This window comes from Dermacentor andersoni, chromosome 8, assembly GCF_023375885.2.
Source record: "Dermacentor andersoni chromosome 8, qqDerAnde1_hic_scaffold, whole genome shotgun sequence".
NCBI lineage: Eukaryota > Metazoa > Arthropoda > Arachnida > Ixodida > Ixodidae > Dermacentor > Dermacentor andersoni.
The window spans coordinates 62,299,177-62,323,757 of record NC_092821.1 but is presented as its reverse complement, the minus strand read 5'-3'; the positions used below and the strand labels follow the sequence as shown (position 1 = coordinate 62,323,757).

At 46.0% G+C, this 24,581-nt stretch overlaps 2 long non-coding RNA genes across 2 annotated transcripts in view; one reads left to right on the top strand and one right to left on the bottom strand.

Moving 5' to 3' along the window:
• LOC129385289 (uncharacterized) overlaps nucleotides 1-13,179 on the bottom strand; it is a 90,205-nt gene extending 77,026 nt beyond the window's left edge. Inside the window, exon 1 of the long non-coding RNA XR_011889852.1 lies at nucleotides 13,007-13,179. This is a non-coding gene — a long non-coding RNA (uncharacterized lncRNA). The remainder of the gene's footprint in view (nucleotides 1-13,006) is intronic.
• Nucleotides 13,180-18,056: 4,877 nt separating this feature from the next.
• LOC140212878 (uncharacterized) lies at nucleotides 18,057-19,321 on the top strand. Its single transcript, XR_011889851.1, has 2 exons — nucleotides 18,057-18,245; nucleotides 19,115-19,321. It is a non-coding gene; the product is annotated as an uncharacterized lncRNA (long non-coding RNA).
• Nucleotides 19,322-24,581: the final 5,260 nt, after the last annotated feature.

Genomic DNA, 24,581 nt, shown 5'->3' with positions numbered 1-24,581 from the left:
CAATCCAACAACGCACTTTGCGCTCTCCTGCCTGGTTTCCTGCATGAGCGAACATTAGTCAATAAATATTTGTAATATGTTATCATTAGTAGCGTCAAGTAGAACTTATATGTGACGTCCGCGAAGGCTGTCACGTGTAGGAGGTAGCGAAAGGATGGGAGAGCTTAGAACAGTGTGTATGCGTGTATGTATATATGTTTACATATGTATTCCTACAGGACTAGCGTGCATTTACAAATTATTGCTGTACATGTATACAATGTCACAGCGGCCACAAGCAGCGGCAACGGATGCAAGCCTCTCCCATGTCTCTCACCACTTCGTCGCTGTCGTCGTCGTGCGACCGACTTTAGCAGCCCTTTCGCTGTTTCGTGGCATTACACCCCCCCCCCCCCCCCCCCCAAGAGGTTGAGAAGAGTGGCGACCCTAGGATTATTAGGACAGACCAGAGAGGCCGTCCCGTATGACAGAGGTCTGACGACGCGCGCGATAGCAGAATGTCGTCGTGTAGAAGGTGCTAGGTTGACAACTGGTTCAATTTCGTTTGTAACATCAGTGACTTGGCAAAACACCCTGCAAGCACCTACGCAGCGGGATGAAATCTTTTCGGAGAGACCGATACGGCGTAATGAAGACCACAGTAGCACCAGGGTATCTGGGGAGTAAGAGAAGTCTCCGTGGTTACAATCACACAAGGCATTTGTGCAGCCTGGGAAACTGTGCACCGTTAGCCAGAGATCTGGCGAGCTCTACCAGCGTGCGCTGTCCACTACCGGCTGGCGCGTCTCGCTGCAACTGGACGATTATCTGACAAGACTAAGGTTGCACACGTCGCTCGTCTGAAGCCCTTCACTCCGAGAACTGACTCGCCCGACGGGCTTCGTCTAGGAGGGGAGAAATATTACAGTAAATGTAACGCATGAGTGGAAAAGGAAGTGTGGGCGGAGAACATGAGCAAGAGGAGAAGGGCGTTTTGCCTCGCCTGAGGCTCTCCTTGATTCCTATTAAATAAGCCCTGCTTCTATCGTCCCGTAGAAATATACATAATTTACGGTAGAAATTCATGAAGGAATACACAGGAAGAGCGATCGATGCGCAAACATGGCGCTTTAATGAAATAACAGTGACAATAATGATCGCAGGTGAGCGAGCAAGAGCCTTCTACACACTTCCTGCACCGACATGAAGGGTTGGTGTCGCGTGTTTCGCAACGAGGCAGTCTGGTTACCCCATATAAAACGATCGTGAAGTTCAAGTAGGCCAGAGAATGCGCAGAAAACCTCCCACGAGTGGCGTTGCTCACCGGTTCATGTAAATTCACCTTGTGATCGGTATTCACCAGGATCTGTACCGTGTACTTGTCTTACCGAATTTACAGTTGTACTTTGTCACACAGTGTCAATTGCGGTGCGCATACGTAGTGGTGGTAGGCGACATTGCTCAACGTTGAACATCAGAAGCTGGCATGTTATATTCTGTGGTCGTTGCCTGTTCTTCCTTGACAGGGGGAACGTCGTCAAATATATGTTTGTGTAAGTTTGTATAACTTACCATTCCTTCGTAACCACTCGCCTCTACTATGCATTAGCGTTTGAGGGCATTTGGAACAAATAAATAAATAAATAAATAAATAAATAAATAAATAAATAAAGAGATGTGCAGCGTCGACACAGCACTCGTCAGAACGCATACCTTGTCTGCCTTTGCACTGCTTTGATTTTGGAGTTGGAGTTCGAGTTTATTTCGCCACAGTACTTCAATGTTTACGTATTCCTACATGAGGCAAAGATACAATGTGTGGTGTGGGATGCGGGAAAAAAGCTGCGATATAAACGCAGCTTGAATGGCCCCGCAAAATTTTGCGCTAATGGTATCCGGTCTATGAAGCATGGTTGTCCCTGCTTTACTGAATATCTGTGCCAGTAGAAGTACTAATGATCGGACATTGTTTGTGCCACGTACGATTCATTGAGAGTTAGGCTGTTAGCTCTCACGGCAGGAGACAGTGCAGTGACCAGACGCTCTTCTACATTGATTGCGCACTGACGATGACCATTCTGTTATCTGCAGCAGTATTAGGTGTAATTAATTTCGCTTCGATTCATGTGCGCCCCTTCGCGGTCATCAATGCCTTGAATATGCGTTCCCTTGCCTAAACAGCACCGGGACTCTTCGGTGAAAGTGAGCTCTTTGTGGACTCCTGGATTGTTCATCAGATACGTCGTCGAATCGCATGTTGCTATTTGAACTGTTCGCATATCCTACACACTGCACGAAAGCACTTTTGGTATCCCTGGTGCTACAAGAGCTACTTCTAGTTTGTCCTTGTGCTTTCGACGCGTCTGTAAAGTCAAAGATGATGACATCAGTTGACAGCTGTCTGTGGTTCCGTCATCCATGCCACTAACCACGTTACTGCCGCTTTCAGACAACAATTTTGTCTTCAGTAGGTACTTCCGTGTTACTAAATATTTCTGTCTTTATACTGTTCCTTCTTTTGACTTCTTCAAAGCCGTCATTGCTTGTACCTTCGGTTTTACACTCTTTTGCCGGTTGTAGTTTTTGCAACGCTTCCACTTCCAGAGATCTGTGACACGTATTCCCTGTTTACACTTTATCTGGCCTCAGCAGCAAGTGTGACTTTAGATTTCATTGTAACCAGTTTATCTCTGTAATATACCTGAAATGTATACATTCTTCGTATATTTCATCGTCAGAGGTACGTACTTCGATCTTTTGGTCTAGCACAACGTTTCTCCTGAAGCATTTTGAACTGGCTGGTAACGAGGCGCAGTTGAAGCGTTGTCGCTTCACAGAGAGCCGTGTCGATATCGCCGAAGATGAAGCTTACCGTCGTTCTGACAAGTGCCCTATCCATTGCCAGTTCCGCTTCCTTGTAGCAGGCGGCTGCCGGTCGATGGATGAGGGCAGTAGCTTCCGTTGACACCGCTCTTCCTGTCGAATCCATCCGTCGGCTACTCGTCAGCCGGTCCTTGGAACTGTTCGGCCGTTGATTAATACAGCTCCCGGGTTCCAGCACAGTTTTGTACAAACCCGCGTGAGACCATACGGGAAGAGCGGTCGATGAGCAAATATGGCGCTTTAATGGACTAACAGTGACGATGATGATAGGAGGTGAGCGAGGAAGAAGTTTCTTCACACATACACAAACACACACACACACATATATATATTATCATAGGCCACCAAACAAAAAACACCAAATACAAAACAGGGGAAATTACTTGTACTTACTAACTGAATTAAACAAATGATGAATTAATGAGAAAGAAAGTACATAATAAAACAACTTGCTGCTCGCGGGGAATGATCTCACGTCCTGGCATTACGCGTGCGATGCTCTACCATTTGAGCTACCAAGGCGCCGTCTTCCCATCTACTTTCTAGGGTATTTATGTGTTCCTATTAGAACTAACCCTGGGAGGGCTAGCGAGCGCCACCACTCACAAACCTTGGAGGTGGTTGTGGAACATCCTTTCTCCCGCAGGCGTCACGCGTACCTGACGAGTATATATATATATATATATATATATATATTGTTACGGAAGTGTAAAAGATGAGGAAGGAAGGAGATCGCGAGGCTCTGGCTGCTGCGTGTCATTGCTGGTCAGCCAGTTTTAACTGCACTGACTCAGCTTGAGTATATATCGTAAATACAGTCTTTCCATACTCCCAACATCCCTGTAACATATAGAAGTGTAATTGACGTTAAAATAGACGTCATCTGTCCAGGCACTCGTAGACACTGAAGTCCACGTATCTATGATGAGTGCTAACTTACGTAGACGTTTAAAGAAGGTCATGTCCCCTGCAGTTGCCCGAGTGCTTCGTGTGGCCGCCGGCGGCATGTTCGTTGTTCTTGGAATGTGTACTACGCGTTTAAGTATAGCCGGCTGCCCTACTTCTGTTCTCTTTGCTGTGATCGACAACTGCCCTCACGACGTTATCCTTGGATTCGACTTTTTATCCAATCATTCAGCTCTCATAGACTGCGCAACAGGCGTTCTTCAGTTAGAACTACCTTAACTCACCGATGTTCAGAGCACCGCTCAACCGCACTTGTGCTCGCTCCAGGATGTGCATCTGTCACCTGAGGCAGTTATTTACGTCACTTTGACCACCCAGCCTCAGGTTCCTGCTTTTGGACCGGAACGTTTCGTGCTTTTGGACCGGAACGTTGCTGTCCGGCATACGGTGGTCACGGTTACCAACAACGACGTCGTTCTAACGCTTCAGAATTTGAGCCTGTGCCCTCAAGTGCCTCCGGCCGGCATGTTCTTGACCAGCTTTTCTAGTAGTTCCGAATTTGACATTGAGAGTCTGAATTCCGAGAGTGGTTTATTGCAGACAATTGCAGCTCACAACTTTAGTTCCTTAACCGACGACCTTCGCGAAAATGATTGCACCTGACCTAACCTCGGCAGAGGCCACGGACATACCGTCTCCTGCTCGAATCATACAGTAACATCTTTGATTTCGGCGACAGGCCTTTAGGCCAAACAACTGTTGTTCACCACTGTATACACACTGGAGACACGATTACTATTCGTCGACGTCCCTATCGTGTATCGCATGCAAGAACGTCGAGTCATCGAATCAGAAGTGTACAAAATACCCCGAGAGGGCGTCATCGAACCATCAGCCAGCCCTTGTGCTTCGCCTGTCATAGTCGCGAAAAAAAAAAAAGATGGTACCTGGCGTTTTTGCATCGACTATCGCCACTTAAACAAGATCACGCGAAAAGGCGTCTACCTATTACCACGCATCGATGACGCCTTGGACTGCTTGCACAAAGCCAAATATTTCTCGTCTATTGATCTTCGATCCGGCTACTGCAAGATTTCAGTTGAAGTAGACCGCGAGGAGACGGCCTTCATCACGCCGGATGGTTTTTATAAGTTCAAAGTTGTGCCCTTCGGCCTATGCAATGCTCCTGTGACATTCGAACGTATGATGGACTCTCTTCTGCAAAGCTACAAATGGACCACCTGTCTTTGTTGCCTTCACGAAGTTATTGTTTTTTCTCCCTCGTTCGGCAGTTACCTTACCCAAATCGCTGCTATTTATGCGGTCTTCAGGAAAGCCGGCCTCCAACTCGACTCTACGAAATGTCAATTCGGGTGTGGTCAGATTATCAGATTACCTCGTCCCACGTTCTGCTTCTGACGTGCCCTGCTTCGTCGGCCTGTGTTCGTACTTTCGCCGTTTTTTTTTCAAAAACTTCGCCGACGTTGCTCGGCATTTGACAGATCTTCTAAAGAAGCACACGCTGTTCTCATGGAGCGCGGAGCAGGCTCACGCGTTCGCCGCTCTCATTGGGTTTCTCACTACCCCTCCCACACTTACCCACTTTGATCCATCTGCACCGACCGAAGTCCGCACTGACGCAAGCTGCCATGGCATCGGCGCTGTTCTCGCCCAACAACACAATGGTAACGAGTGCTTGATGGCTTACACCAGCCGCCTGCTGTCACCTGCCGGGAGAAATTACTCCATCACCGAGCCGGAGTGTTTGGCTTTAGTTTGGGATGTCGCCAAGTTCCCGCCATATTTGTACAGCCTCACGTTTTCGGTCGTTACAGACCACCACGCACTCTGTTGCCTGTCTTCCCTCCGGGACCGGACAGGACGGCTTGTTCGCTGGCCTTTGCGGCTCCAATAATTTTAATTCATTGTCAATTACAAGTCTAGATGCCTCCATAATGACGCTGACTGCCTCTATCGTCACCCCGTGGACCCTCCTGATCCTGCTGCGCATGATCCGGTAACCAGCGTGATTGCCTTGACTGACATAACCGACATGCGCGCTGAACTACGGGACGAATCCTTACAGCCCATCGTCGTCGGAGTGCAATCTGGCAGCTCCGACGACACGTGCCACATGTTCGTGCTGCACGACGGCATATCAGCCTTGGCAACCCTGAGTTGCTCCTTGTCCTTCCTCGTCATCTGCGATCCGTCGTTCTCGAATAACTTCACGATGCACCGACGGCGGGACACCTTGGAGTTTTGCGCACATACGACCGCGTACGACATCGGTTCTTCTGGCACATTCTCTACCGCTCTGCGCGTCGTTATGTCGCAACTTGCGAAATGTGTCAGCGCCGGAAGAAACCTCCCCTGCTGTCTGTCGGACGACTCGCCATCAATTACGCCATCAATTACGAGATTTCGCCGTTGCAATCTGATTCATCCTCAAGTCCGACGCCTGTTGACATCGTGCACGTTTCGCGGCTGAAACCATACTTCGCTAGGAATTCTTCGCCTGCCATGCACCTAGACGGAGCTTCAGGACCCAGGGATCCTATTACAGAAGGATAAATGAAGAGCTACAGCAGGTTGCCATTATCCCTCAAGAGAAAAGTTTATAACAGCTGTGTCTTACCAGTACTCACGTACGGGGCAGAAACCTGGAGGCTTACGAAAAGTGTTCTACTTAAATTGAGGACGACGCAACGGGCTATGGAAAGAAGAATGATAGGTGTAACATTAAGGGATAAGAAAAGAGCAGATTGGGTGAGGGAACAAACGCGCGTTAATGACATCTTAGTTGAAATCAAGAAAAAGAAATGGGCATGGGCAGGACATGTAATGAGGAGGGAAGATAACCGATGGTCATTAAGGGTTACGGACTGGATTCCGAGGGAAGGGAAGCGTAGCAGGGGGCGACAGAAAGTTAGGTGGGCAGATGAGATTAGGAAGTTTGGAGGGTCAACATGGCCACAATTAGCACATGACCGGGGCAGTTGGAGAAGTATGGGAGAGGCCTTTGCCCTGCAGTGGGCGTAACCAGGCTGATGATGATGATGATGATGAAATGAAGAGGACGGAAGAAAAAGATCGCGAGACGCTGGCTGCTGCCTGTTGTTGCTGTTCAGCCATTTGTAACTACACTGACTCGGCTGGTGTATATATTATAAATACAGTTTTTCTATACTCCCAACATCCCCGTAACAACGTATATGCGCTAGACCGCCATCAGTGGCACATTTATCCTTGAAGAGACAGGACGGCTGTCGATTGAGCTCCTGAACAACACTTTGCAATGTGGTGAACTTTGTTTAGATCAGGGATCTGGTACATTAAATAAGTGCGACGTAATGCTAACACATTTTGATTGCGTTTACCACTTAACTGTCACTCAGTTTTTTTAGGCAGGGAATGGCTCTCCGTGCTCTTTATACACTTGCGCGGAAGAGCAGGGCGAAGATTATTGTTCATCTTCAATGTGCTTTTTCTTTGCCAGAACAACAAGGATTTTACGCATAATATGGAGCTTCGTTAGCAACGACTGCACTTTTTGTAGCAACAAACTACCTGCGTTTTCCTAGCTGAGATACGCGAGTGCATCGCTGAACTAATAGCGCGCCGCTGTTTTGCGTCTTTCCGTGGAACCCAAGACAGTTGCCGACGGTCTTTGCGTCCACGAGGCAAGTTAAATCAATAAAGTCACCACACTGGGATACAAGAAGATACGCCAACATCTAAAGCAAATGACTTGACCGGTACCGCAATATAGACATGTTGAATGGAAACAAATGAGCCATCACTTCATGAATCATCTTCGAGGTCTCAGATTTCATTCCCCAGCGTACAGGTTTCGTTTCGACGCCTGCTTAAAATTAAAAAAAAAACATTGTAGTTTGATTTCGTTGCATGTTAAAGAACATGACCTGTTTCAAATAATTCCGAAGCCATCCCGTTCTATAGCTGTTCTGTTGTTTTGCGACGTTAAACGGCAAGAATGAATTTAAAAGTTCTATTATTTCGTTATCTCTAAAGGTTTCTTAATGGCACGTGCGAGCTACGGAAGTAGCACTCGCTTATACGAGTTACCCAAAGTTCATAAATTGAAGTTATCTAATATTCCGCATCCTAGGATGGTTTTTCACAGCATAAGGAACACTCACGTGACCGCAAAACTCATGGAAAATTATTTTGCTCTTCAGTCATTATCGCATAGTTCGTGGCAAGTTCAACGCAGGAGTTATAACCACACTCCGCGTTGAAGCTGTGTTCCGGTGGTAAATGGTACAGCGGTCTATGATAACACCTCAGGCATGCACAGAGTTCATTCCATTTACGATAACTGGTCAGACAAGAGCACTACTTTCATGGCATACGTGAGCAAGAACATTAATTCTGACAAAAAAATTTCGAGAAGAATACTCTGAGTCTACGCTTTTTAGGTTCCAAACTACCTAGACCACGTGCCTTTCATGTCGCTAACTCTTCCACGCTGTTTTCCATATCTTTCACTAACTTTTTCGAGCCAATACCGTCAGAGCAGTCCGCAATGTCACCATCGCTTAATCACTTTTCTGTGGCATTCCATATGCGTGGTTCATCATTAGCCATCCGTGATCCTTAGCTGGCCATGGCAGCGTTGCCAGAGTCGATGCTTCTTTTCTGCCACGTCCACAGTACCAGAACCCGCCGTGAGCTTGCGCTAGTGCGGCAGACGCAAGACTAACGAGAAGTAAACGACGTCTTTGGCAAACTGATGCCAAATTCTGTCAGAATTGCCGAAAATTGCAAAGCTGCAGAGAAGCAAACGCATAAAGATTTTGCCGTCATCCTCGCCGGCGCCATAATAGAACTTGGGCCGCATTCATGAAAATCTTTTATGCTAGAGTTATTGTTCATAAAAAATTCCAGAAAATCACATGTAACGCTATGTCATTCATAAATGCGGCTGGCCAATAGTAAACAACATAATTAATTATATTTGCGCACCACTTCAAACATGAATTGGGGGACGACAGACACAAGCTCAAACTGTCAACTGGTTTTGATGGTAGGAAGTCAAGTGGTCTAGACACATAAATCAATGTGACGTAACATGAAAGACGTAATAAAATATGTATGTCCAATCAACAAGACAGACTTCCACACCTAGATTCGCAATAACAACATAAATTATAAATAATAATAAGGGTCATACCCGAGGCAAACATGTCGGTAGCTTACACATCCATCGCACCGTTTTCGCAAAATTCCGTCCCGCTAAGATAACTAATTTCTTGTTGCGATAGTCCCAATGAAGTCACACTGACGCAGTTTTTGCCAAGGCGATAAATTTTCGCCCCTTGAATTAGCTCACGTGTGGTGTGATTATTGTATCATCTGTAGAACAACAAAAATCTCGGAAGCGATTATCAGCAGCACTCTTTCTTGACGTGAAAGGCGCCTACGACAATGTTTCCCATCAAACCATTCTAGACGCGCTTCTGACAGTTGAACTAGGAGGGCGAGTATATCAATGGATCAGAAACTACTTGACACAAAGGTCCTTGTTCGTGCGTACGGAAGATGGTCCGATTACCGACCACTACACATGCCGAGGCGTTCCCCAAGGCGGTGTTCTAAGCCCTGTTCTTTTCAACCTCGCGCTTCTTGGGCTGGCTGAATGCCTACCGGAAACAGTGAGTGTTTCAATATACGCCGACGACATCTGCATCTGGACATCAGCGGTCACTCGCCTGCAGGTTCGCGCAAGGCTACAGCAAGCAGCAACACAGGCATCTGACTATCTTCGGACACAAGGGCTTACCATCTCAACAGAAAAATGTGCGTTAGTCGCTTTTACGCGAAAAGCGATGTCTGGTTATCCAGTGTACATCAATGGCCAGCCTATCTGCTACAAGAAAAATCATCGGTTTTTGGGTGTCATTGTTGACCGGGACCTCTCTTGGAGCCCTCAGGTTGCCCACTTGAAGAAGAGGCTCACATCTATTGTTCACATCTTCAAGTTCATCGCCGGCAAAACATGGGGATCGTCAGTGGGCTCCATGCTACAGTTATATCGAGCACTCTTTATCGGATTTCTACGCTATAGTTCTCCCGTGCTTGCTAAAACATGCAAGTCAAATCTTCGAGAACTTCAGAGCGTGCAAGCACAGGCACTACGTGTTTGCCTAGGCCTTCCGCGGAGCACCTCAACAGCAGGAACCATTATAATGGCTCAAGACCATCCGATCACGACTTACATCAGCACCGAGTTGCTTAGGGCCCATGTTCGTCATATTTCACGGATTCAATCAAGCTTTCTTGCCTGTCTGCCAGAACGACGACCACAGGCATCCTTCTCCAACGAGGTCAGCAAGCATCGTGCCTCCCTACCATCGGGCTTCACACCATTAGCACGTTCAACCTCAGCTTTGTGGTGTTTAAAACAACCTCAAGTGCGTCTTACGGTTCCAGGGATAAGAAAGAAGACCGACCTGCCTACCTTGGCCTTGAAGCAAGCAGCTCTGGATTGTTTGCACACTTTCTACTTTGACCGCGTCCACATATATACGGATGGCTCTTCCACCCAGACCAGCTCCACCAGGGCAGTGGTTATACCATCACGATCACTAAGCGTCCGATACAAGATTTCTCACTTGACAACATCGACCGGTTCGGAGCTTGTTGCCCTCCGAGGTGCCGTAGATTATATTAACAACCAACCGGCTAATCGGTGGGCAATATTCTGTGATTCAAAGGCGGCCTTACAATGTCTTCTGTCATCTCTTCGTCGCGGGTCCTGTGAACAACTCGTATCGGAGATACGAGAAATGCACCATCACATGATTGCAAAAGGGCACGACGTCGTGTTTCAGTGGCTGCCTGGCCATTGCGGTATCTCCGGCAACGACGTCGCAGACGAAGCTGCTAAGAAAGCACATGAAGGAGCTACCCTTGTTTCTATACCTTTATCGCGGGCTGACGCAGCCCAACACTTAGGCAAGCTAGCGCACCGTATGACATTGGAGAAGTGGCACACACCTGATTTCACTGAACATCGATTGCATTCCCTCGATCCATCTATCCAACTGCGGCTGTTACCAGGGCTTCCGCGTAATGAGGAAACAATGCTGTGCCGCTTACGCTTGGGCGTCGCATTCACGAATGCATATACGTTTTTAATTGGAATGGCTGATAGCGCCGAGTGCAATGCCTGCGGTGTCGAAGAAACTATAGACCATCTACTGTGCTACTGCCCATCATTTGAAAATGAAAGACAAGAACTCTGCACAGCTCTCAACCAGTTAGATAGAAAACCGTTCACCTTGAACAAGATCTTGGGACCATGGCCTCGCATATCGCAGCTACAAAAGGCCACAAAAGCGCTGCTGCGATATTTGAAAGATACAGGATTGAGTCAGCGTCTGTGATCCGGACTGAGTGACTGAACGATATCCCCGGTGGACTTTCTCTTCTTTCTTTAATCTTTCCGTCCCCGTTTCCCTTTCCCCAGTGTAGGGTAGCCAACCGGGCTCAGTCCTGGTTAACCTCCCTACCTTTCATCTATCATTTGCTCTCTCTCTCTCTCCCCCTTCTGAGGAAACAACACTTACAATCTTTGTGAATGCAGTGCCGCTATTATGGCACCAATTGTTAAATTTTGTGTTCTTGTTTCTTTCACTAAACAAGAGAGCGGGGGGCATCGTAGGGAAACTTTAGCAGTTCAGTTCCCCATTGGCCACAAAACATCTGCACTATATTCCGGAATTTTTTTAACCTCTTATCAACTTAAATTGGTAGTGTACCATCTTTCTTGTATTGTTTGTGTGTATTTTTGTCAGACATACTGAGTGTTGAATATTTTCACGTTGCATTGACAATGAAGAACAGAGTTACAAGAATTTTGGCTCATGAAACTTTGTTGGGCCAACCTATGCCCAGAAATACTGGCTACACTCAAAGCTCAACGGCCTCTAGCCCAATCGGCGATCGTCGTAATCTCGTCAGAGTGTCAAGTGCGTCGTCTTTTATACATGACTCATCAAATGTTCCAGCGTAATCGCTGGTACCCTCGCGTCTTCTACAAGTACTACGCGATTCACGTCGCGCATAGAGTCAGATTATACGAGGTTTGGTGACAACAGACAACGGGTAGAATCATCGATAACGTGCGAGAAACTTCCCATACAGGCAGCGCATCCTGTGCCGAGCGATAACGTTTAACATTTGTTAGCCTATGAAAAGCGGTCTGCGGAGGAAGATAAACAAGTACACGTGTCAATATGTGCAAATTTTCTCGCAGTCGTGTACCCAGCCTCTTATTTTCTTCTCGTATTTTTTTTATCCTGGAATTTTGATGCAACCATACTCATTCTCTACCTTTGTGGCTGATACTGTTCGCGGCCATGAGCCATGTTTTACGAACTCGAAATCAGCATTCTAAGAAGATAACGCATTTTTGATGCACGACTTGATGCTATTCAAGTCGTGCTTCAGAGCGTGGTGAAAGCAACTGTAAGATAATGCAAGCGCGTAAGTTATTTGAAGGAACTGCCGAGAAATCCTTCACAGAGTCCTGTTTACGTCATGTTTACTTCGTATAGTAAGCGCGTGGCTGCTTTATTAGGACATTTCGAGATAGACGCTTGAAGTTGTATTCAAATAGCGATCCAGCGGCGAAACAATAATTCGAAGCTCTCTTAATTCAATGTAGCCACAAAAACGCTAAGGAAGCATCCCCAGAAATTCTGCGATACAGGCTATTTCTCATGCTGTGTTCTTTAGCTGAATCTTCAAGACCACCTGTGCTGCCTTTTTTTTCTTGTTGCCTGATCTATGTAGTCGTTTCCCGCGAAACGCGGTACGCATAAGCGCCTCTCGAGCATGATCTATGTGCAAGAATCCTATCAGTAGCAATCTTTACTCAGCGCAGCACGCATAGATGTAATTTATTATTACATATTATCCAAAGGATGCCCCCGGAAGAGCACACACTGCCCTGTGATAATAATTCCTATCGCCTGATGAACTAACGGTTCATGCTTGGATGCAGGGATGTTTACTGCTATTTGGAATGTTTTAATTCTTGGGCTGTCCGGGAAATGCGATACTAGGTATAGACCAACGAGTGATAATTTTTTCGCGCGTTAACGAGAAGATAAGTCGGGATAAAAAGGAGCGTTGTAATACGAACTACACTCATTAGCGAACATACTACATTTCAATATACTGGGCGTCTAAGTCCTTGAGTACTCACAGGCAATCACCATGTCCAGAAGGATGAGAGCGAGAACGGCCACAGTGGAACTATTCATGTTCTTGATGCTGCAATTGGTCTGTTTCCTGAGACTGAACTTCGGAATCGATTAGGCCTGCATTCTAGACCGTCACTCCCCAAGTACGATTCTTGCAGCGGTTACAAAAGAGCTTGCTAGGGGTCTCGAACAATTGTTTAAGTGAACAAATGGATGACCAGAAAGAAAAACACATTTCTCAATATTTTTCGTGCACATTTTGTTCTCGCCTACAGGACTTTCTATTTGCTACCCAAGGCAAATTCTACGTCATACGAAGCCTGTCACAGATCCTGAAAAATGCATTGCAAGGCTGCGCAAACATAAACGTCAAATATTTGTTTTGAAAGAAACTTCGCTTTTCTGCAGCCATGTCTGCAGCAATAAACGACACATTTCCTTAGACGCCACTTGTGAACTCGCGAAATGGCATAATCCTGCACGTTTAATTCTTCATAACGCTTTGGTTTAGGCACGACAGCATGAGCCATAAAAATGCATTACCTTACACCCAAGCAACGATCTTCTGTTTCCAAGCCGAGTATTACAATCACTATGCGACGGGGGCTCCCAATCTTTGCTTAATGTAATGAAAACACAAGAACTATAATAAGCTACCCTTGAAAAAACATATATAATCACGATGGCGATCAGCGCACTGCGCAAACGAAGGGACAACAAACAATGTGACGAGGGCCCACCGCTGTCTTTAAACTAAATTTTATTGCACAATCGCAGGCTGTAAAACGGGCAACACGACAAGAAAAATAATAAGAAACCGACGTTTTTAAACCATTATGCACTAGCTAGGAAACATGTGTGGGAAGCAATCAAAAAGGTGACGTCACCCAGAGTCGGATTTCTTGTTGTCCATTCTTCGGCATTGTGCTCTAGTCACCATCAAGACTGAACTGTTTCAACTCGCCAATTTAACCACTATGGTAGGTAACTTGGCAAACATTTCTTCTGAAGTAAATGAAATGCCAATGTGCCCATGAAATTATTGTGATTAGGCGGTATCTCTTGTAACATCAGGTGGCATTTTATGTAACATGTGCATACGCACGTGTTACATGCACTTGTCTTATTGAACAATTATTGAGTAGAGCACAGGCTTTCCGTGTGTCGATCCAACATTTCAGGCCTCTAGGCACCAAATAGAACAGCAAACATGATGCACGTCACATGGACGACTACCAGCAACACCTAGTGGCAGACACAAAACTGATTATGACGTGATGTTATGTTCTTTTTGAGCATTAGTTGATTAATGTCACGAAAGAATGCACCCCTGCAATCTACAGCACGGCTATATTTCGTCTAAGCACGTCGAAAAGACGGTGGTTAGCTAAAGCAAAAAAAAAAAAATTCGACCCGTACCATTCATATGGCGGCGGATTAGCCAGAGAACGACTCGAACGAGCTATCTTGGCGCTTACGAGCGGCCTCCAGTGCGCGGTCTTCATCGGTAGCTTGCGCTCGACGCCGACGATTAGACTCTCGCATCTGCTCTTGCTGACGTTCTTCGGAGGCAGTCATTAGCCGCATTCTCCGTTCTCGCACGGGCACGTTGTCTTGGTTATAGTCACATCTCTGCTGTCGACGTCCCTCCTCGTACTCAGCTTGTACTTCGGCCCTGTGCACAATGCGTGGTCTCCCCACTTTTGCCATTTTGTTAGAGTTGCAAATGATGCAATTATCTGCCTTTGCGATGCACAATCCGGCTCTCACATACCGCGGTGGCTACCTCAGCGCACGTCCCCATGTTTTTTCACCACAACTGACGCACCATTGTATTGAGGGCAGACGATAGCAGATGCAGCTGGCAGCAACGGCGGCCAGCACGGTTGCACTCCTCTACTGTGCAGGTGCAGGTGCAGAGCTGTGAAATGACATGTCCTTTGTTCTGCGCCGTACTATCGTTAGTTATCTTTTTTGTTCACTTTACAGACGTTAGCGAACCCAGAGAAACCCCCTACAAAACCACGCAGCGCCGCCATCTTTTTTGTTCATTTTACGGACGATAGCCAGCCCAGATACCACCCCCCTCCCCTACGAGACCACGCATACGGCTCATTCATACAGGCCCGTCAGGTAAACAGCTTCGCTCTAACAAACACGAGTGTTTTACCACCTGTTATGCGAAGCATTCTTTGCGAACTTCAGGATCTTTTAGTATCTATCTATCTATCTATCTATCTATCTATCTATCTATCTATCTATCTATCTATCTATCTATCTATCTATCTATCTATCTATCTATCTATCTATCTATCTATCTATCTATCTATCTATCTATCTATCTATCTATCTATCTATCTATCTACCCTTATAAAAATGAACGTTAACATTCTTTAGAACTCCTACCAACTTTCTATTTACTTTATTGACAGTCTATTTACATTTACATTCTAGTAACATTTGTTCATACACAGTCAAAAGACTTCCTTCTTACTTTTGTATAAAGAATATTTTCAATACAATGGTAACAGACTTTCTTCTTACTTTTGTATATAGAATGTTTTAAATACACGGTTAAAAGACTTCCTTCTTACTTTTGTATAAAGAATATTTTCAATACACTGTTAACAGACTTTCTTCTTACTTTTGTATAAAGAATGTTTTAAATACACCGTTAAAAGACTTCCTTCTTACTTTAGTATAAAGAATATTTTCAATACACTGTTAACAGACTTTCTTCTTACTTTTGTATAAAGAATGTTTTAACTACACCGTTAATAGACTTCCTTCTTACTTTTGTATAAAGAATATTTTAATACACCGTAAAAGACTTCCTTCTTACTTTCGCACATAGAATATTTTAAGGTCCCCATCAACATGTATTTTTCTAGCTTTTGTCTCTATAACCACTTTAGTACTGCGTCAAAAGGCTCGTTACTTTTGGGTAAAGAATGTTTTACTATACATCATCGAACTATATTTTTTTGTTTGAAGGACATGTATCCTCAGTACGTCCACAGCTCGCACTGTTTGCCGAAAAATATTTAGAATGGGAGGTAGCTTGAGAGTTTTTGATAGATTTTTCTAACACACATTAATGCCGATATATGACATACTCAGGAGTCAAGCTCTTTGTTTTAAATCATAGTCCCAATCCAAGTCGGTAGTCTATTGTTGACGGAGTGCTACTAAAATGTGTAAAGAAATATGTTCTTAAACTGTTAGAACTAATCTTTTTAAAGGTTCTACTGGACTACGTGAGCGTGCGGTGACGTCAGCTCACTCCGAGAAAATTTGCTTGCGCTACACCACCTGACCGGTGTGATAGCGGACTACTCTGCAGGCCGCGCACCAGTTGCAGAGCTTTATCCCGACCTTGGGGCTGGTTAATTAAAGGCCGATTTACGCTTGAGCCGTGACGCGTGCGGTTGTGCAGAAAACTGTACATTTCGCCCACTGGTTCCCAAATTTTGGCAAACACTGGACTCGCACATGCAGTGTAAACCGAAATGTGTGTACCAGTCTACGAAATGTGCAAATTTTCGCCCGACCACATGCGTGCGGGCAGGCGGGTGGTGTGCAGTGGGGCTCGAGCGTAAATTTGCCCTTACCACGCACTGCTATTGCAATGCCACCAATTAGCTTTGCAACGAGATAATCAGGTCAGTGCATTCTGCGATGTAAATAGTACGCCCTAAGCTGGAACGTGTCAGCATAGTAGCGCCACGATATTTGTTAAAAAGAAGAAAAAGAGCCGAAACTCAGGTTAACACGGCGCTGGAACGTTGCCGCTCAAATGTCCAAAAGGCTGCAAAATACAGCTGCTGCTGAGTGACCGCGAGTATTGACCTGAGAAGCGCACAGGTCGAATAGAAATAAAAGCTGAACTCTGTGCAAGTAACACCTTTCTGTGAAAAAATAATTAAATTACTCTTACTGTATAAAAAATGTAGCTTTCGACGCGTTCCTGTTCACTCGCTTTCGTCCCTGCCTCCTACCGACGGCTTCTGCACATTAAAGGAAATAGGACATTGCATCAAACTGAAGGCAAAGTGACTGTCAACTGATGTGCTTGATGGCGATGGTAGCTTGCTGTGTGTTAAAACAGATTGAGAAGAAATAATTATGCACTCTTAACATTCAGTGATCTTGCTTCACAACACGGTGACAAAATTTTGAGCTCCGACAAGGGGTCATCATGACATCCGTAATAATGGCATTCCGTATACCAAGAGCCAGGATATCAAAGGCCATGCTTTTGCCCTGCTTCGGGCGTCTGAAAACTGCTAACATCATAGCCGCCACGCTTTGGACATGTATTTGACTATGAAAATAGTACTACTATGTGTTTCACCGCTGGGCGCCAAGGAGCAAAGTTTTGTCTTTGAAAGCAGCAAGTGCTAAAGGATGCTCTTGCGCAAAATGGAATAACCACATAATTTACCCAATATGATTTTATTTTTCTGTTTATTTAATTTCGAGAAATGAGTCGGTTTTCAGAACAATAATTGTCTCGAAAGCTAAAACTATACAGCCCCTAAATGCCCAACAAAATTGAGCTGGCTGTCTTGTCAGTTTTTTTTTGTCAACCTCGGCGAAGAGGTACATTCCTCCCTCTAAGCGCACTTCCCAGAAAGGGGTGCGTACACAAAAGCCGGCCACAGCTTTCACCGAGAGGCGACGAATGTCTAGGTGTGAGTCAACCATCCCAAGGTAGTAAGCGAGGGTGGGGGGGGGGGGGGGGGGGTGCATGTTTCGGCTAAAAGAGGGGCTTTAGTTCCGCGGCGGTCAAGGCGAAGCAGGTGGATGGAAAGAATGTCACATGCCTCTCCCGCGCATGCGCATAAATTTGACAGTTGGCCGAGTCGAGGCAAAGAGGGAGACCATCGCAATCGCCATCAGTTCCTTTGCGACGCCGGCATGGTACGGTCGGAGCGGTGTAGGTGTTTCGTGGCGTTTTGTAGCAGCAATCTAGCTATTTTTGCTGCTCTTTATTCTTATGCTGTGTTGTGGCTAATTCATCGATGCAAGCCAACCAGCGAGTGTTTGCGAAGCCCACGGTGCTTTCTTCGTTCCGTGATGTGAGCGTTTCTGGAACTTCTCTGCCAGCTGCGATGCAGTGTCGTCTGAAGTGATTTAATATTGGCACTGTCCGTGTTTTAAACTGCACAAATAGCGCACAGCTGTTCCTCAAGACTGCTATGCGCCGAAGTTTTCTCTATCTCCAAATTATAATAAAAGGTATATTCTTTTCCATCATTTTTCATAAACATATTATTTTGATGTTATTTTATTTCCGTTTCTTACGCCGCATTTTGGCATGAAATCATTCTTTGCTCTTTCCTACTCTGGCTGCACAGGATGAGAGATAGTAAAATATTGAGCGTGTAGTTTCACGGTTCATAATTACATATGTTTCAGCGAACCGGTTCACAACGACATAGGTCTCACTGGTTAGACAAGTCCGAATGTGAAAGAAAATCATTCGCACTTGTTTAAACATTGCAACCAACGTCATTGTGAACTGGTATTTTCTGACACTCATATTTTGTTTTCGAGTAAAAATAAACGATCACGTCAAATTACAGAAGCGTTCCATATAATAAGGCGTGCTTAAAAATGCGTCAGTCAGCCATTGGTTGCTATCACTGACAAAGTATTTGTATTCTTGTATACTGCTTGAAGCTCTGTAATCTGCTTATATAAAAATGGATGACACGTTTTCCACATGCTCGGTGCAGCTAGCTGGCGCTGTTACATTCAGTCCTTCCAAAAATAACCAGCTGTGAGTAAGCGCTCGCGTGTCCACCGTCTCTGCGTCCGTGTTATTGTGCGCGCTACAAATTTAGAGTGAGTAACTCATTTATGCAGATACTTGGTAGAGAAAATATTTTGGACACTTTCGTAATTTTAATAGCACGTAGCAAATACAACGCAGCAAAGGATATGCGTTGCAAAATGTGCCAAATCCTTGCCATCTCATCTGCAAGTAAACAGGGATGACGGTTACAATTTTAGGATTCATGTGAACCTTGTTAAAAAGCTGTTCTGTGTATGTGATATGCTAATCTGAACATGATGTTAACACTGACCATCTTGTTTCTGTGCAGGGTTGGTTCATTCTGCAAACATTCTGAGACACCAGCTCTGAATGTAAAAAATCCATTATAATCGATGCCTGCTAGAGATTATGCGACAGCTGCCCTGCCGTAATCAACTAAGTCATCATTCATTTATTATTTTTATTAATTTCTCTACTACTTTTCTCACAATTCTGTGCAAATATTTTTGTGTGAATAAACTTCTTTCAGTGCAAACTTGCATTTGTTTTCCATGTACATGCACCTTCTAGGTTGCATACTGCCTTTTACCAACATGTTCACGCATACTGACGAATTTTTACACTATGCTACTAGGGTGTATAAAGACAAATGTTATTAGGTGATTGGTAGGAAGTTGGCAGAACGTTTACAAACATTGTTCAATTGGAAGAATGTTAATACGGCGTATAAAGAAAGCTTGTTAATAGGGGATTGGTAGGAAGTCAACAGAAAATATATGAACATTTTTATTTTGAAAGAATGTTAATATGGTGTATAAAGAAAGTTTGTTAATAGGGGATTGGTAGGAAGTTAACAGAATATATATGAACATTTTTCTTTTGAAAGAATGTTAATATGGTGTATAAAGAAAGTTTGTTAATAGGGGATTGGTAGGAAGTTAACAGAATATATGTGAAAATTTCTCTTTTGAAAGAATGTTACTAGGGTGTATAAAGACAAATGTTCATAGGAAATTGGTAGGAAGTTTAAGGACATCCTATGAACATGTTTCTATTGGAAGTTGGTGGCCAATTGTTTCTAGGGTGTTACTAGAGCGTTGTTAGGATGTATAAAGACAGCTGGTAGGATTTCAATTGACTGTTGGTAGGTTCTAGTAACAAAAGTCTAAAGTGTGTCTAAAAAATGTTGCTAGAAATTTTTATAAGGGTATCTATCTATCTATCTTGACTACTTTGCCAATTGGGCTCGAGGTACCCACCCACGTCAGCTGTGTGGGCTCATGCTCGTGTTGCTGTCGCGGTAGCGGCGTCGTCGTCATCCCAGTTCCGTCATCCAACTCTCGCTTCTGTTTCTCGTTTACTACCTGCGCTGAGCCAGATGGCGCACGTAATAATATCCGGGTACCACGGCTGCGGAACATTGGATGCTGGTTTCCTACGGACGAAAAGTGATTCAAAAGTGGTTTCCCACCTCATGCATGCCAACCGCCTCCTGAAGCTTATAAAGGAGGTTTTCGAAGACCTCAACTTAATTGACAAATGCGTCAACTCGATCAATGCATTCCACTGAGCTTTACTTGAGTAGCTCGAGGATGGCGTGCTTCTGGGATACTACTTGGCGCATAGGAAAGGGAACGTGTTCGCAATGAGCGAGCATATAGGCACGCCTTGCTCTTTTGTGACCCTGAGCATTACTGAACTCCGTAATGAACGCCTGCTCAAACTCATCGAGAAAGTCAAAAGCTGGTCTAGGCGCGCCGCTGCAGGGTCGATGCCGTAACAAGCTACCTTCGAAATGCTTCACAAACTTCGTTCACCACAGTACGTGCGACCTCCACAATTATTTTCCTTCACATATTTTCTGCGATATAAATGACACACAGAAACAAGGAGCAAAAGTAAAGGTAGGGAGGATACGAGAGTCAAGTTTCCGGTTTGACCCCGTAAACTGGTCTTAGAAAATGGCTTTGAAATAAAGGACGAAGAAAGAAAGCTTGTTGGGAGCTCTGGTCAGCGGAGGCATGTAATATATGTTTGGACAGGTTGATATTCGAGAGTCGACTGGCTTTATTCAGGAGTAAAAGCAGGTTTTCCGTAGGGCTGTGGTGGTGCCCCCGTCTGGCGAGCAGGGAGCAATGACGCCCCACGTCGAGGCACAGCAAACGAGGCAAATTGCTTTCCCGCAGAGAGTGGACAACGTATAAACGGGCGTTCGCTGCAAGCCCCCCCCCCTCCCCCTAGAATTCCAGAGGATTAGGCGAAGGAATGAAGATTTAATGTTGAAGAGTGACTGGTTTCACGTGGTCGCGCAACACTATCACTTCTTTCCCACGAATGTCAATCTTCAACGTTTTCCCTGAACGCGAAGCCACACAAAAGAAGTCTTCATAGGAAGGACCCAATGGCGGTTTGGTACAGTCGCACCGCAGAAAGACGCGCCTGCTTCTGCTCATTATCGGGAAATTAAATACAGGGTGCCCGCGGGTGATACGTGTAGGTGTAGGTCGAAGCTGGCCGAGCCAGGAATGTAGCCCAAGTGCTGCATGACCGCAGGCCGAGTGCCTTGGTAGGCGCCAAAAAACTGCCTGGTACGCAGATTGCGGACCCATAGAGCATCTCGGCTACGCTGACTCCGACGTCACCCTTGCTTGTTGTTCGTAGCACCAGTTGTAGTACTAGAGATAGCCTTTCCACGCAGTGCTGTCTTTAGAGCGTGGTGGTCAATGACACGTTCATTTTTCGGTGGAGACACTCGACCATGCCGCTGCTCTGTGGGTGGTACACCATGGTGTTATCAAGCCGCGTGCCGAGTAGTCTCGCCAGGGCAGAAAAAAGCAAGCTTTGGAATTGTCGACCTCGGTCGCTAGTTATACGCAAAAGGAAAGTACCGCGACGCCCAAGTAGCAACAAATGCTTCCGCCACTGTTTCGGTCGTGATGTCTTGTCGAGGCGTCGCCTCAGGCCACCTTGAGCACCGGTTGACACACGGGAGGAGGTACCTAGAAACTTAGCAGGGTGGAAGAGGTCTCACCAAGTCTAAATGCACGTGATCGAAACGGCTCTCAGGTGGTCGAAACGGCTGCGCCGCTGGACACGTGTGCCGGGTCACTTCACCGCTTGACAGGCTTGACAGCTTTTCTCGCCCAGCTTCGGACATCTTTGTTGATCCCTGGGCAGACAAGGGCTCTGTGATAAGCCTCTGTGTCGCTCTGATGCCGGGAAGGCTTAGTCCGTGCAGTGAATCGAATATTGGCCGCCGAAACTTATGGGGCACGAACGAGCGAATAGCTGCCTGCGATGTGTCGCCGTGACCAATGTTGCTGTACAGGAAACCGGCACCTCCGCAAGCTGGAGGGACGAGCCTTTGTCCTGCAATTGGTGCTGCTCGGGGTAGTTTTGGTGGGTGGAGGCTAGAGCTTGGAAATCCACAGGGCCAGCACGCAGCGCCGTCCGGCACAGTGCGTGAGCTGCCTGATTTTAGGTCCCACAGATATGGCGCATGTCCGTAGAAAATGTGGAGATGAAAGAAAGTTGCCGAAGTACATGTTCTGAGTGCGAGAAACTGCGGCTCTTCAAAACGAACGTTAAGGGCTTGTGGTCGGTCAGAATGTAAAAGCTACAGCCTTAAGAAAAAATTACACCTATTCCACTCTGTGAGGATGGAATGGCAGCAAAAGCTGACAACAGTCAAAGCTCTCCAAAGAAAAGAAAACTGCTTTCGCTGCCATTCCATCTTCACAGAGTGGAATGGTTGTCTTTCCGTTCAGCATCGAGGGAAAGTTCTACGTCGGTGACCGTTTCGCGCGGGGGCCGTTCACATTCTCGTTGCTGTTCCCTCCGGCGCTCCTCATGCGCATGTGCTTCTTCGGCTGTACGAACTATACGTGTTGGCCCTATCGATAACGCTGTTGTTTTCACCGTCGGATACCTCTCCTGCTTATATACTGCGACAACCTTGATGTCACGCAACTTTTCACGGCGAGCGTTCTAATCTGTTCCGCATTTCGACATCGCCGCCGCACTGCACCCGTGCGTGATCCCACACAAAGGAAACAATGAAACCGCTTGTGTAGGAGTTTGTTAGAAATCGGACGCCGAAAAAACTACGGAAGGTTAGTCATATACAGCTTCCGCTGTAAAAACAGAAATGCTTCACAGCGCAATAGATGGCCAACCTCTCCCTCCCGAAGGTGCTGTAGCGAGCTATACTGTAGGTTCGAAGACCTTTGAGAAGCAGCCCAGCGACCTCCACTCTGTGACATGGGGCTGCTGCTGTACTGCGCCATTGCCGTCGTCAACGCATCTCCCATAAGGTGAGTTGGTGCGTCGGGTAATGGATGAATCAGCAACACTACAGTCGCCAACCGTGTTTCGACTTCTTGGAAGAAGTGTTTGTGCTTCAAGGACCAGTGCAAGGTAGGCGTTTTTTTTTTTCAATCAACGGGTCGATAAGTCGCCGAAAGACTTGTGCACAGGACGGTATGAAGTGTCTGTGAAAGTCTATGAGCCCCGGAAATTCGCACAACTTTCAGAAGGAGGTTGGAGAGCGGAACCTTGATTGCCCGCACCCGTAATTCCAGTGGCTTGATGCCTTGGGGTGAAATGTGATGGCCGAGAAAATCTGTGGCCTCAACTCTGAAAATACAGCTCTGAGGCTTTAAGACCAGGCCGTGCTCATGCAGTCGCTGAAATAGAAGGCGAAGGTGCTTTTTGTGCTCTTCGTCCGTGTGACTTCAAACGAGAATGTCGTCTCGTTTCACGAGATGACCTCCTTTATAAGCTTCAGGAGGCGGTTGGCGTGCATGAGGTGGGCAACCACTTTTGAATCGCTTTTCGCCCGGAGGAAACCAGCATCGAATGTTCCGCAGCCGTGGTACCCGGATATTGTTACGTGCGCCATCTGGCTCAGCGCAGGTAGTAAGCGAGAAACAGAAGCGAGAGTTGGATGACGGAACTGGGATGATGACGAGGCCGCTACCGCGACAGCAACATGAACATGAGCCCACACAGCTGACGTGGGTGGGTACCTCGAGCCCAATTGGCAAAGTAGTCAAGGTAGATAGAGGATTGGATAGATAGATAGATAGATAGATAGATAGATAGATAGATAGATAGATAGATAGATAGATAGATAGATAGATAGATAGATAGATAGATAGATAGATAGATAGATAGATAGATAGATAGATAGATAGATAGATAGATAGATAGATAGATAGCTACTAAAAGTTCCTGAAGTTCGCAAAGAATGCTTCGCATAACAGGTGGTGAAACACTCGTGTTTGTTAGAGCGAAGCTGTTTACCTGACGGGCCTGTATGAATGAGCCGTATGCGTGGTCTCGTAGGGGGGGGGGGGTGGTATCTGGGCTGGCTATCGTCCGTAAAATGAACAAAAAAAGATGGCTGCGCTGCGTGGTTTCGTAGGGGGTATATCTGGGTTCGCTAACGTCTGTAAAGTGAACAAAAAAAGATAACTAACGATAGTACGGCGCAGAACAAAGGACATGTCATTTCACAGCTCTGCACCTGCACCTGCACAGTAGAGGAGTGCAACCGCGCTGGCCGCCGTTGCTGCCGGCTGCGTCTGCTATCGTCTGCTCTCAATACAACGGTGCGTCAGTTGTGGTGGGAAAACATGGGGACGTGCGCTGAGATAGCCACCGGGGTATGTGAGAGCCGGATTGTGCATTGCAAAGGCAGATCATTGCATCATTTGCAACTCTAACAAAATGGCAAAAGTGGGGAGACCACGCATTGTGCACAGGGCCGAAGTACAAGCTGAGTACGAGGAGGG